Source organism: Scylla paramamosain, chromosome 5 (genome assembly GCF_035594125.1).
Source record: "Scylla paramamosain isolate STU-SP2022 chromosome 5, ASM3559412v1, whole genome shotgun sequence".
NCBI classification, from domain to species: Eukaryota; Metazoa; Arthropoda; class Malacostraca; order Decapoda; family Portunidae; genus Scylla; species Scylla paramamosain.
In genome coordinates, this window is record NC_087155.1 from 36,595,056 (window position 1) to 36,610,055 (window position 15,000).

Genomic DNA, 15,000 nt, shown 5'->3' on the forward strand with positions numbered 1-15,000 from the left:
CCCACCACCATGTAGTGGGTGTATAGGGTTCGGTCCAGCAGTCTGCCCTGGTGCTCTGTGAGGTGAAGAGCTGCGTGTCCTGCTACTCTAATCCTGCCGGTACGTTTGCTATTGTCTCATTGGTAAGCTTTTCAAATTATTATTCTTGCTACTACTACTACTACTACTACTATTATAATGTACTTGGGGTGTTTTTTTAAAGTGTGTTTGTGCGTGCGTAGTGAATTAACTGTCATTAAGTTACCTCGTTTTAATCATTAATAGTTAGTCATTTTAAAGTTACCGTATGTTTTTTTTTCGCATTTTGAAGTTACCGTGTGTTGTTTTCAAAGTGTTTAAGAAGTGTAGTTAGGTAACAGTGATTGGTGATGTGGTTGTAAAGGGAATAGGTTGTTAAGGCTGTTGTAATTATTATCGGTAGTTTGGTGATAATTACTTGTTAGTGATGTAATTGAACCGGTCCTGAGAGAGAGAGAGAGAGAGAAATATGTTTGGTTCTCTCTCTCTCTCTCTCTCTCTCTCTCTCTCTCTCTCTCTCTCTCTCTCTCTCTCTCTTGTGGCACTTGGAAGGAGGAAGAGAGAGAGAGAGAGAGAGAGAGAGAGAGAGAGGAGAAATATGTTTGGTTCTCTCTCTCTCTCTCTCTCTCTCTCTCTCTCTCTCTCTCTCCCTCTCTCTCTCTCTCATTTATTTTCAAGAATTAAGAGAAAGCAATGAAGGGAAAAGATTTATTTATTAACTTTTATTAATTAATTAATTTATTTAAGATCAAAGTTGCGGTGATGCAGGAAAAATACACCTATTATTTATTCAGATTGCAATTAAGTCAGGCTATTAAGATGTCCCTGGTTAATTAAGTGAACAATATTTACAGGTGTGGTGACTGTGACCTGCCCTGACCTGCCTGTGACCTGCCCTGACCTGCCTGTGACCTGCTATTAACCTGCTTTTGACCTGCCTTGACTTCCTCTGACACACATGGTATGATATAATGGTTTAAATTATCAGCAAACAACCTAACTACTATGTTTAATTAATGATATTGACGCAATATAATGTAATGCAAGAGTTAACCAGTATTCTCAGTCTTTCACCACTATTCTGTCCACCTCCCTGATACAAGAGTTAACCAGTATTCTCAGTCTTTCACCACTATTCTGTCCACCTCCCTGATACAAGAGTTAACCAGTATTCTCAGTCTTTCACCACTATTCTGTCCACCTCCCTGATACAAGAGTTAACCAGTATTCTCAGTCTTTCACCACTATTCTGTCCACCTCCCTGATACAAGAGTTAACCAGTATTCTCAGTCTTTCACCACTATTCTGTCCACCTCCCTGATGCCAGAGTTAACCAGTATTCTCAGTCTTTCACCACTATTCTGTCCACCTCCCTGATACAAGAGTTAACCAGTATTCTCAGTCTTTCACCACTATTCTGTCCACCTCCCTGATACAAGAGTTAACCAGTATTCTCAGTCTTTCACCACTATTCTGTCCACCTCCCTGATACAAGAGTTAACCAGTATTCTCAGTCTTTCACCACTATTCTGTCCACCTCCCTGATACAAGAGTTAACCAGTATTCTCAGTCTTTCACCACTATTCTGTCCACCTCCCTGATACAAGAGTTAACCAGTATTCTCAGTCTTTTACCACTATTCTGTCCACCTCCCTGATACAAGAGTTAACCAGTATTCTCAGTCTTTCACCACTATTCTGTCCACCTCCCTGACGCAAGAGTTAACCAGTATTCTCAGTCTTTCACCACTATTCTGTCCACCTCCCTGATGCAAGAGTTAACCAGTATTCTCAGTCTTTCACCACTATTCTGTCCACCTCCCAGATACAAGAGTTAACCAGTATTCTCAGTCTTTCACCACTATTCTGTCCACCTCCCTGATGCAAGAGTTAACCAGTATTCTCAGTCATTCATCCCTTTCTCTGGTAAACATTCCCTGCCTGCCTCTATTTCCACCTTCCTGTGACTTGAACTCTTTCAGAAGGGAAAAAAAGGTAATTTAGTGGACTTTTTCAGGTGAACCGAGACCTTCCGAGACCTTCCAAGACCTTCCGAGACCTTCCGAGACCTTCCAAGACCTTCCAAAATCTGCCGTGACCCACAGATGAAGATGTATAGGTGATAAACGGAGGCCGGTTTGTTTATTTTTTTTGTTTTTCTATTGCTTTATTTATGAAAGATGAGACAAGTATTTGAGGTGAGGTGAGGTGAGACAAATGGCACCAGAAGTAGTCTTTACCTCACCTCAGGAATATTAATAATGCATTCAGACAGAGAGAGAGGGAGAGAGGGAGAGACAGAGGTAGAGACAAAGGGAGACACAGGGAGAGAGAGAGAGAGAGAGAGAGAGGAGAGAGAGAGAGAGAGAGAGAGAGAGAGAGAGAGAGAGAGACGGAGAGAGAGAGAGAGAGAGAGAGAGAGAGAGAGAGAGGGGGAGAGAGAGAGAGAGAGAGAGAGAGAGAGAGGGGGAGAGAGAGAGAGAGAGAGAGAGAGAGAGACAGAGGGAGAGAGAGACAGAGGGAGAGAGAGAGAGAGACAGAGGGAGAGAGAGAGAGAGACAGAGGGAGAGAGAGAGAGAGAGAGAGGGAGGGAGAGAGAGACAGAGGGAGAGAGGGGGAGAGAGAGAGATTGATGAGTAACAATTGGAAAAGATAATTGATAAAAAAAAAAAACTGGTTATATTTATCTAAGACAATTAAAACACCAAGAAAATGCCTCAAAACCACACACACACACACACACACACACACACACACACACACACACACACACACACACACACACACACACACACACACTCAGAAACTTAATATTCTGAAAAAAAACTGTAAAAAAAAATAAATACATTGCAGATGACTAACAGTAAATATTTCTTTCAGATTTAAGAAGTGCAATGATGCGACACACAGACAGACAGACAGATAGGTGTGGGATGAGTGCTGGCATACTGAAGGTCAAGAGGTCAAGAGTCACGTGTTGAGTCGTATGGGTCACCAGACAGGTCACCCACCTAACCCCACTCGGCCTGTCAGTTCAGCGGCAACACTCATGGAAGAATTTGCCGCAAGCTGTGCCTCTTTGTGCTTGTTATCCGAACCTTGTGTCTAATATTGCCTTAATGTTGTGTGTGTGTGTGTGTGTGTGTGTGTGTGTGAGAGAGAGAGAGAGAGAGAGAGAGAGAGAGATTTTGTTACTCGTCATGTCCCCTGTACCAACTGAAGACCTCCACCAGACCCCCTCTTAGTCACCCTTGTTGTGTCCCCTGTACCACTTGAAGACCTCCACCAGACCCCCTCTTAGTCACCCTTGTTGTGTCCCCTGTACCACTTGAAGACCTCCACCAGACCCCCTCTTAGTCACCCTTGTTGTGTCCCCTGTACCACTTGAAGACCTCCACCTGACCCCCTCTTAGTCACCCTTCTGAGGTACAATAGTGTCCAGTCATCCTTCCTATGTCATCCTTGTGTAATCAGGAATAATTATCAGCATTTGTACTCACTCCTGTCTGTCTGTCTGTCTGTCTGTCTGTCTGTCTGTCTGTCTGTCTGTCTGTCTGCCTACCAGTTAAAATGATCAATGTAGTCAGTTATACTTGTGAATACTGTGTGTGTGTGTGTGTACGTGTGCGTGTATATGAATTAATGTTTATCGTGAAGTATCTGCCTGCCTGCTTGCAAATTAATTATCAATATAGTTACTGTTTGTGTGTTTTTGTGTGTTATAAAGCAATCTTGTAGTGTATTATTGATTGTATTCCACATGTATGGGCTGGCCAGACGTGATGTACTGTGACAGCCAGAACCTTGACATATACTGCTTGATAAAATGAAAATAAGCAAAAATACACGAATAAAGTACAAATTTTGAGCCGAACTAATGAGGACTTTCTCTCGTCTTTTTCAGAGGTGCGTACATCTACGAGTCACTCCAACCAACCTCTTATATCCTACCTTATTCTGATATATTAGGTTAGATTCAGTTAGGTTACTTATATTGGGGGCCTGTCTTCCTTACTAACCTAACCTAACCTAACCCATTCCTTCCTTCTCGTCAAGCTGTCGGTGGGAGAAGCCCCAGGACTCTCAAGCGTGGGTTGAGTCACAACTGCGGGTGTGGTAAGTGTCTTTCTGACCTGTTACGTTAATTTGTTTTTTCAGAATTTATTTATTTTTTAATTGTGTGTGTGTGTGTGTGTCTGTCCATCCCAGCCTCTCCCAGTGCATCCCAGCCTCTCCCAGTCCATCCCAGCTCTTAATTTTTTTTTTTTTTTTGTGTGTGTGTGTCCATCCCAGCCTCTCTGTGCATCCCAGACTCTCCCAGTGCATCCCAGCCTCTTAATTTTTTTTTTTTTTGTGTGTGTGTGTGTGTGTCTGTCCATCCCAGCCTCTCCCAGTGCATCCCAGCCTCTCCCAGTGCATCCTAGCCTCTTATTTTATTTATTTATTTTTTTTGTGTGTGTGTGTGTGTGTGTGTGTGTGTGTGTGTCTTTTTTAAATGTTTGGTCAAGTCAACATTCTGATTTAAGAGAAAATTGTCACTCACTCCAAGATTGAGTTAAGTAATAATTTCTTTAGGTCAAAATTAATGTGAAAAAGTGTATTAAATTTGTTATTTTTTGGCCATTCATTGATTGATTCATTAATTTGTGTGTTAAGGGAGAGTACTCTTGTAAAAAGTCATTCATTCATTCCTTGAGTTTGTAGGAGTGAGTGAAATAATTTATTCCTAATGTAATTTAATACCCAAATGAAGGAGGGAGGTTTGTGAACTAATGTTTCTCCCTCTTCTCCCTCTCTCCCTAACAGCTAGCTCACCTTGAAGTCCGGCGGGGCTCACGGTAAGTCTTGTGTTCTGTTCCTATAAACTGGTGGATATATTTGTTATATATATATTAGTCATTACTTGTACAATGACGACACTTTCAGATGACACAAATTTCCATCTTAATTTAATGGTATCCCTCCTCTCCTCCATGTCTCCTCTCCACCAATTATACCTACATCCACAAGTCCTCCACCTTTTCCTATGAGACTTTCCTCCACTAATTATACCTCATTTCCAACTCCTCTCCACAAATTATACCTACATCCACAAGTCCTCCACCTTTTCCTATGAGACTTTCCTCCACTAATTATACCTCATTTCCAACCACAGATGTTCCACTTTTCCTATGAATGTGTCCATCTCTTAATCCACTTAAAATAACCCTTTTTTTTTCCTCTCAGAAGCTAACTTAGTAATTACAAGTTTTTCCATCACAGTGTTGCAGTGTTGCAGTGTTGCAGTGTTGCAGATCTTCACCCAAACAAGGGGAGTATTGTTTTTTTGTGTTTTGTATATATATATATTTTTGTGGGGGGGAGGGGGTCTGGGGATAGCTATCTGCGGTGTGCGTCTGTGCGTGCGTCTGTGTGTGCGTCTGTGTGTGCATCTGTGCGTGTGCGTCTGTGCGTGTGCGTCTGTGCGTGTGCGTCTGTGTGCGTGCATCTGTGTGTATGTCTTTTTTTTGGTTGTGTGTGTGTGAATTTTTTTTTTGGTATAAATATATAGGTGGCAGGCCATAGTGTTAGGATATTTGACACAGATTAATATAGAAGATGGTTTAGGTTAGTTAAGGGTTAAGTGAGGCATAGAGAGAGAGAGAGAGAGAGAGGGGAAGACAGATATTAATAGGATTAGCTTATATTTTTTTAGGGTTTTAAGTAAGTATCTAGGTGGCAGGTCAGAATGATATAATATTTAACACAGATTAATATAGAAGATGGTTTTAAGTTAGTATATATCAAAGGGTTAAGTAAGGCATAGAGAGAGAGAGAGATAGGGTTATAGTAATAGGATGACAGGAGTATATATGAAAGGGTTAAGTGAGGCATAGAGAGAGAGAGAAAGGGTTATTAATAGGATGACAGGAGTATATATCAAAGGGTTAAGTGAGGCATAGAGAGAGAGAGAGATAGGGTTATTAATAGGATGACAGGAGTATATATCAAAGAGTTAAGTGAGGCATAGAGAGAGAGAAAGAAAGGGTTATTAATAGGATGACAGGAGTATATACCAAAGGGTTAAGTGAGGCATAGAGAGAGAGAGAGAAAGGGTTATTAATAGGATGACAGGAGTATATACCAAAGGGTTAAGTGAGGCATAGAGAGAGAGAGAGAAAGGGTTATTAATAGGATGACAGGAGTATATATGAAAGGGTTAAGTGAGGCATAGAAAGGGTTATTAATAGGATTAGGTTGACGGGGTGTATGAATGTTTAACTCAGATTATATTGAATGTTTACTTCTTTATAATCTGAGTTTGTATGGCATGTTGAGTATTAGTATGTTATTTTTGTAGTGGTGGTAGTGGTGGTGGGACGTATGAATGATGATTTTTTTTTATTTTTTTTTGGTGGGGGGGGCAAGGGGGGTATATATATATAGTGTTATATAGATATTTTTTTTTTTTTATCCCCAGATCTTTGGTAAGAGATCTGGGGATTATGTATGTATGTATGTATGTATGTATGTATGTCTAGCCAGTATTTTGGTAAGATACTGGCTAGTGAGTGAGTGAGTGTGTGTGTGTGTGTGTGTGTGTGTGTGTGTGTGTACGTGTGTGTGCGCGTGTGTGTGTGTGTGTGCAGTTTTTTTTTTAGGTTAGGTTAATTAGTTAAATAAATAAATAATAGCATAGATATTAGTAATAATGAAAATTTGATATTAGTAATAATAAGAAAATTTGATATTAGTAATAATAAAAAGAGGGTAAATAAATAAATAAATATAGGAATATTTATCAGGGGGGGGTACCTTAAGGGGGGGGTTGATGGCAGAAGGGGGGGTACCTATAGCATACTAGAGAGAGGGGGGGGGTGGGTGAGGAAGCTGTAATAATAAAAAAATAAATAATAAAAAAATTTGAGGGTAAATTAATAAATAAATAAAAATAGGAATATATATCAGGTGCCGGTAGCAGAAGGGGGGGTACCTATAGCATACTAGAGAGAGGGGGGGGTGGGTGAGGAAGCTGTATGAATGACGAGTAGACTAGGGGGGGTCAGGGTGGGTAATATATAATAATTTGTGTAATATTTCAACATTTGTTATATCGACATGCATACTGACACTTTTCTCCCAGACAGATAAGCCTGGCTGGTGAGACAGAGGGGGAGTGGGGTGTCTATTTCATTATGTAAGTGATATGAGGTGACGTGAGGTCGTCTGGCCAGCTGTGACCCTGTACATGTGATAGGCTTGGAATTTATTGTAATTGTTAAAGTGTGTGTGTGTGTGTGTTTGTTTGTTTGTTAGTATACTGTGAATTATAATGTTTGCTTAATATTTCCCATGTATTAACAAAAAAAGCACAATTTTATTAATATTTCTGTTTATTTATTGTTAACCAAGACTTTTGTATACCAGTTTTTGGTGAATAAATCTATAGTTATTAACATTATACTCTTTTGAAACCTCCTACAGTGAGAGAGTGTCACAGGAAGGAGTAAACAGATATTGCTGTATATATATTTTTTCTTTTTTATGTATGAGTGACACTGGCCAAGGGAAACAAAAATCTAATGAAAAAAAAAGCCCACTGAAATGGCAGTCCCATAAAAGGGTGAAAGCAGTGGTCAAAAATTGATGAATAAGTGTGTTGAAACCTCCCTCTTGAAGGAATTGAAGTCACAGGAAGGTGGAAATACAGAAGCAGGCAGGGAGTTCCAGAGTTTACCAGAGAAAGGGATGAATGATTGAGAATACTGGTTAACTCTTGCATTAGAGAGGTAGACAGAATAGGAGTGAGAGAATGAGAATACTGGTTAACTCTTGCATTAGAGAGGTAGACAGAATAGGAGTGAGAGAATGAGAAGACTGGTTAACTCTTGCATTAGAGAGGTAGACAGAATAGGAGTGAGAGAATGAGAAGACTGGTTAACTCTTGCATTAGAGAGGTAGACAGAATAGGAGTGAGAGAATGAGAAGACTGGTTAACTTTTGCATTAGAGAGGTAGACAGAATAGGAGTGAGAGAATGAGAATACTGGTTAACTCTTGCATTAGAGGTAGACAGAATAGGAGTGAGAGAATGAGAAGACTGGTTAACTTTTGCATTAGAGAGGTAGACAGAATAGGAGTGAGAGAATGAGAAGACTGGTTAACTCTTGCATTAGAGAGGTAGACAGAATAGGAGTGAGAGAATGAGAAGACTGGTTAACTCTTGCATTAGAGAGGTAGACAGAATAGGAGTGAGAGAATGAGAAGACTGGTTAACTTTTGCATTAGAGAGGTGGACAGAATAGTCGTGAAAGATAGAAGAAAGTTGTGCAGGGAGATCATGGGAGGGGAGGCATGCAGTTAGCAAGATCAGAAGAACAGTTAGAATGAAAATAGCGGTAGAAGACAGATAGATATGCAACACTGCGGTGGTGAGGGAGAGGCTGAAGACACTCAGTTAGAGGAGAGGAACTGATGAGACGAAAAGCTTGATAACAGGCTTTCTCTACAGTAAGCCTACCCAAATATAATCAGAATGTAGCCTCTTGTTTCAGGCCTACTTTGCAGTATTTCAGGGTACATGTGGGTTTAATAGCTCAGTAAGACGCAGGATCTACCAGCATAGGGCATAAATAATCATTTTAACGTATTTGAGCTTTTAAAGTCAGTTTGTTTACAAAATTACATTCGTTGCCTCAATTTCGTCTTCGGCTACAACTTGCAATATATGTTTTTTTTTTCTTTTTTTAGATATATTTAATATTTTATCGTTTTTTTTTGTATTAGATTATTCTTTTTTAAGCTTTTAGAAATATATAGTGTCAAATTTCTCAGTTGGCATTTTTGAATTTGTTTACTTTTCGGCTCTAAATCAGAATCGACTTTTTAGTATGGGTTATTACAAGTTTTTTGTGTTATTATGTTAATTAAGGTATTTCAACAATATATGGAAATGGAGACAATCGATAATTTTCACTTGTTATTTATACATGACTTGACCTTATATAAATTAGAAAAAAAAAACAAATATATGGTATTGTAAGGGCCTCTCAAAAAAAAAACCTCTTTAAAAACAATTCAACATTTTTAGAAATCATAAAATCTAACTTAGACTCAGAAATAAAAGAAATATTAGAATTTTCTCAATACAACGAATGCTCATAAAACTCCTCCCCCTATGTCGGCCATTTTGTGGGCAGACGGTGGAGAGTCGCAGAAGTGTTCACATTACTTCAGCCTTCACGACCATAACCAGGTAATTTATAAGATATATGATCAACAGGTAACCTTGCCAAGACCTTTAGCGCCATGTAACGAAGTGGGTGTCATATAAATAAGCGGAGACTGGAAATATGGTCGATGCTCAGAGGAAGGGTTATGTCAGCTGGTTCATGTCCGCTGTTTGTCCGTGGTGCTCTTATTAACACTTAATTTGTGATGTTTGTAGATCACTTGCGGTGTTACTTCACTGATATTTTGTCCTTGGTGCTATAAATGTTATATTTGACCAGGTAAGGACGAGTTAGAGCCGTGAAATATTGAGATATAGTGTAACAGCTGGTGCCATGAAAACCCTGCCTGGTGAGGTGACGTGAGGTACATTACGATATGTTAACTAAAAATTCTGGCTTTAAAATTCCCTGTGGAGGTTTAAGCGTATATAAATGTTATCCAGGAGTGTGTGTGCACTATACTCAGGGAGGTTTGGTTTAATTAAGACCGTGAAATATTGAGTTATATGAAATAATAGGATTTTTTTTTATTTTTCATCAATATTTCGTTATATCATTTACTGTGTGGCTTGGATACGTCCATATATCGTCACGGAGCTTACGAACGTTACATTAGAACCGTGTTTGGCTACATATAGTGACTGATTAATGAGATTTTGCCAGATAAGATGGACCAAAGATTTACAAATAAACATTGTTGTCTAAGAGAGAGAGAGAGAGAGAGAGAGAGAGAGAGAGAGAGAGAGAAATTTAATGTGTTTTCATGAGGACAGTAACCAATATGTAAATGTCTCTCTCTTTCTTTCTCTACTACTACTACTACTACTACTACTACTACTACTACTACTACTACTACTACTACTACTGCTACATTTATTATTATTATATTATTATTAACAGCTTAATATGAGTAACAGTATGAGTGGAACCCCCCCAGACATGTGAAGCATACTCCATACATGGACGGATAAGGCCCTTGTACAGAGTTAGCAGCTGGGGGGTGAGAAAAACTGGCGGAGACGTCTCGGAACGTCCCTGATATTAACCTATTCAGTTTTTTTCAATTTATATATTCACCAATCTCTTTCACTCAGTCACTGTCTCACTATGAGTTGCCAGAGAGACAATGCTGACATAACATGCATAACTAAGAATTCATACAAGGTAGCCCAGGACCCAAAGTTCTTCACGAGTAACAATGACCCGTAATATTGTCAAATCTATTTTATTTATTTTTATGAGTTGCTGAGTAAATGAGTATCTTACCTTTTTGTTTTTTTCAGTGAAGTGGTGTCCATTAGAGGTGGTAAGTACCTGTTCATGTTTTGGTGACAGAGAAAAGAAGGTAGACATAATTATAAGTGTTCAAAATTTATATCTTCTCACTTATGTGTTAATTTCTTTCCTTATCTCTACAATCTTCTTCCACTCCTTTGGTAGACCAGTCACACAGATTCATTCATTTAAAAAAAAGTTCATTATTATGTCTACCTCTCTACCTGTCTGCCTGCACACACGCGATCAGACCTCCTGCCGAGACACGAGAAAGTTCCCTCATTGGCTGACGAAATGGCCTTGGTCGTATAGTGTGTGGCTCTCATTGGCTGCAGATCTGATGGTGTTTGTGGTGTTGATGATGGTTTATCTTATTATTATTATGTTTATGTATTGTTATATAGTGTTTATGATGCTAAAAATGTTTTGTGTGTTTTGGGAATGTCCACGAAATTTGTGGCTAAAAGGAAATGCATATTGATATACAAACTTTCTCTCTCTCTCTCTCTCTCTCTCTCTCTCTCTCTCTCTCTCTCTCTCTCTCTCTCTCTCTCTCTCTCTCTCTCTCTCTCTCTCTCTCTCTCTCTCTCTCTCTCTCTCTCTCTCTCTCTCTCTCTCTCTCTCTCACAAAAAGCTGACAATATTAATTTGGAATTTTGTTAAGGGAGGAGGGTGAAGGAAAGGCTCTTTTGGGTGGGTGAAAGGGAAATCCGATATATTTGAGTGTCTGGGAGTGGTGAAGGAAAGACTCTTTTGGGTGGTTAAAATTAAAATCTGATATATTTGAGTGTCTGGGAGTGGTGAAGGAAAGACTCTTTTGGGTGGTTAAAATTAAAATCTGATATATTTGAGTGTCTGGGAGTGGTGAAGGAAAGACTCTTTTGGGTGGTTAAAATTAAAATCTGATATATTTAGTTAGTGTCTGCTAGTCAAGAACACTCAAAAAACACATGCAAAATGCACACAAATTCTACAGGAACACTCAAACACACACAAAAAAACAGAGAAATGCCCCAAAAATTCTAGAAAGACACTGAAACACAGTCAAAAACACCCAAGCACACTCAAAAATGCACAAAAAATTCAGTAAAATCAAACATTGGCAAAGGTTTTCACTCCAAGGTTGATATAGAGGCACTGTACATAACCTGTGAGGATTTCAACAATTGTCAGTGTTTTCTCACAAGCACTTAAGGTTCCTGAAGGTGACGTGCAGCTGAGGAGACGTCAGGTAGAGGTGGTGGTGTTATCCCAGCATAGCACATTGGCACAAGGTGTTCAGGGGTATTTGTCTGTCTGACGTGTCACCCACTCGTCTCGTGGAAACAAAGGGAGTGACGTGTCGGGTCTCTGAAGTAACATAGAAAGATATTGCTGCGTTTTTTTATCAGTTTGGAAATTAATGACATGGTTTTTTTTTTTATTTCAAGTTATGATTTCTTTATTCATTCCATTAATTAGTTCATTGTTCATTATTTTTTTCTGATTTTCTCTCACTCACTCACACACACACACACACACACACACACACACACACACACACACACACACACACACACACACACACACACACACACACACACACACACACACACACACACACACACACACACACACACACACACACACACACACACACACACACACACACACACACACACACACATTTACCTCCTAACACATCTGATACACACACACACACACACACACACACACACACACACACACACACACACACACACACACACACACACACACACACACACACACACACACACTCACTCACTCACTCACTCACTCACTCACTCACTCACTCACTCACTCACTCACTCACTCACTCACTCACTCACTCACTCACTCACACACACACACACACACACACACACACACACACACACACACACACACACACACACACACACACACACACACACACACACACACACACTCACTCACTCACTCACTCACTCACTCACTCACTCACTCACTCACTCACACACACACACACACACACACACACACACACACACACACACACACACACACACACACACACACACACACACACACACACACACACATTTATCTCCTAACACATCTGATACACACACACACACACACACACACACACACACACACACACACACACACACACACACACACACACACACACACACACACACTCACTCACTCACTCACTCACTCACTCACTCACTCACTCACTCACTCACTCACTCACTCACTCACTCACTCACTCACTCACACACACACACACACACACACACACACACACACACACACACACACACACACATTTATCTCCTAACACATCTGATACACACACACACACACACACACACACACACACACGTTCCTCCAGGGGCAGACGGCCACGCCCACGCCTGTTCCACCTGCCTGTCTCCACGGCCAGGCTGTGGCCACTCACCCTGAACCGTGTGAATGACACTCTATGTATGTCGTTTATCGTGTGTCTTGTTGTGTATATGTCATGTACTGCTAAGTCAGGGTTCATCATCTTATACACTAAGCATCTTGAGGCTACAGAGTGAGAGATGGCATCATGTGAACATTTCGCAATAAAGTAGACTTATGCGGCACGGCAGTGTGTACCATTTGTGCTATCAACTTCCCCGCTGGAGTGTTCAGTGCAAATGAAGATCTTATTGCGAAAATTAATGGGTCGTCAAACATGTTCATTCTTTCTGACCACATTTCATGGTAGAATTTATGTTGCTTATGCTGGATCCAATCTACAAGCGTGGGATATCCTAACTCGGCACAGCAAACTATGTTCGGTGTTGTCCTCCTCACGTTCAGTAACTCCTTCATAGCCCAAATATATAGCTTTGTGATGGGCTTTAAATCAGCACCGACCCAAGACTCTGAACCATACAGTAGTGAGGAGAGGAGGGCAGCATCAAACACACGTCGCTTAACAATAAATGGGATGTCGTCGTTCTTACGTACGAACGAAACAAACTTTAGCACGTGACACAACTTGTTCCTGGCGTGAAGCTTGACAGCGGACGACACTGACCCGTCACAAGTGAACGGTGACCCCAAATATATATAGTGACTGCAGTGCTTGACTGTTTTGTCACCCACCTGGAACGGTTCAGCGTCGTCCGGTCCTCCACGTATAACAAAAACTTGGTTTTACTGGCGTTCATTCTCATACCATATTCGTCATAAAAGTCGTTCAAAATACATAGTTTTTTCATCATATTTGCTCGCGAGGATGCCAGCAGTACCGTACACACACACACACACACACACACACACACACACACACACACACACACACACACACACACACACACACACACACACACACACACACACACACACACACACACACAGAGAGAGAGAGAGAGAGAGAGAGAGAGAGAGAGAGAGAGAGAGAGAGAGAGAGAGAGAGAGAGAGATATTCCTTGGTGTATCTAAGTTGTTAAGCACCAATATCTCTCATTCTTTACACACACTTTATAATATAAACACATTTTCATTAGGAAGTGGAACACACACACACACACACACACACACACACACACACACACACACACACACACACACACACACACACACACACACACACACACACACAAAATAATTGTCTATATTTTGAAACAGTATATTGTGACATGACATCTCAATACTTTTTTCCCACATTTTCTCTCATTTACATCCAAAAACATCACTAAAACCACAAAACCACAAACCCATTGAAACACGGCCAAGAAAATCCCACGAATAGTTCTTGAAAATAACAAATAGATAATAAATGATGCTCGTATTATGTTGTTTAATATTTCTAAAATACGTGTACTTTCCGAAAGCATTGATGGTTTTCTCAGATTGTAAAGTTGTGGGATGAATAATTGCATTACCGTGAACTGGATCAGTCTGGGTGTGTCGTAATCGTTAACTAACTATACATTTTTTTCTACTGAATCTGTAATCCTGTGAGTATAATTAACTGGGGTGTATGCTAAGTTATCTATCTACTTTTGGGTGTATTTAATCCCTGGGTAGAATTACTGTACTAATCTGATTTGCTCATGTGAATAATATTTTTTTTATATACTGTGTGGATGATTTGATCCTTATATCTCTGACCTAATTAATATGGGTTTTCTATCTTTCCTTTATATTGTATTCATATTTTATCTTGTTTTATCTAAAATTAATGTGTTTTTATCCCAATTTTTTTTTTGTGGTGTGAATTAATATATAAATAACAGTGGCTTCCCTTTCTTCCTCCTCCTCCTCTGTTCTTGTGTTTATTATGGGGTAATTTAAGGGCAGTAATAGTAGTAGTAGTAGTAGTACTGGTGATTAAAAACCTAACCTCTTATTTCAGGTGAGGCCAGATGTTGAGAGAGGTCACTTTTCTCCTTAAGATGTCTAGGACTTAGTGACAGAGAGTCCGAGAGGAAGGTCACTTAGTAAGGAGTGCAATGAAGAGCTCCAGCTTTC

General features: G+C 40.0%; 2 long non-coding RNA genes across 4 annotated transcripts in view; both read left to right on the plus strand.

Moving 5' to 3' along the window:
• The window catches only part of LOC135100917 (uncharacterized), a 6,633-nt gene extending 250 nt beyond the window's left edge, over positions 1-6,383 (plus strand). Inside the window, exons 1-6 of one of the 3 annotated variants that reach the window (XR_010268979.1) lie at positions 1-99; positions 873-979; positions 2,035-2,153; positions 2,898-4,133; positions 4,824-4,855; positions 5,280-6,383. The exon at positions 1-99 is cut by the window's left edge and continues 250 nt beyond it. This is a non-coding gene — a long non-coding RNA (uncharacterized LOC135100917). The remainder of the gene's footprint in view (positions 100-872; positions 980-2,034; positions 2,154-2,897; positions 4,134-4,823; positions 4,856-5,279) is intronic. The other 2 variants (XR_010268977.1, XR_010268978.1) reach the window with 2 other exon arrangements.
• A 2,775-nt stretch (positions 6,384-9,158) lies between these two features.
• Positions 9,159-15,000, plus strand: part of LOC135100923 (uncharacterized) — a 6,689-nt gene continuing 847 nt past the window's right edge. The window contains exons 1-3 of the long non-coding RNA XR_010268984.1: positions 9,159-9,251; positions 10,512-10,534; positions 14,885-15,000. The exon at positions 14,885-15,000 is cut by the window's right edge and continues 847 nt beyond it. This is a non-coding gene — a long non-coding RNA (uncharacterized LOC135100923). The remainder of the gene's footprint in view (positions 9,252-10,511; positions 10,535-14,884) is intronic.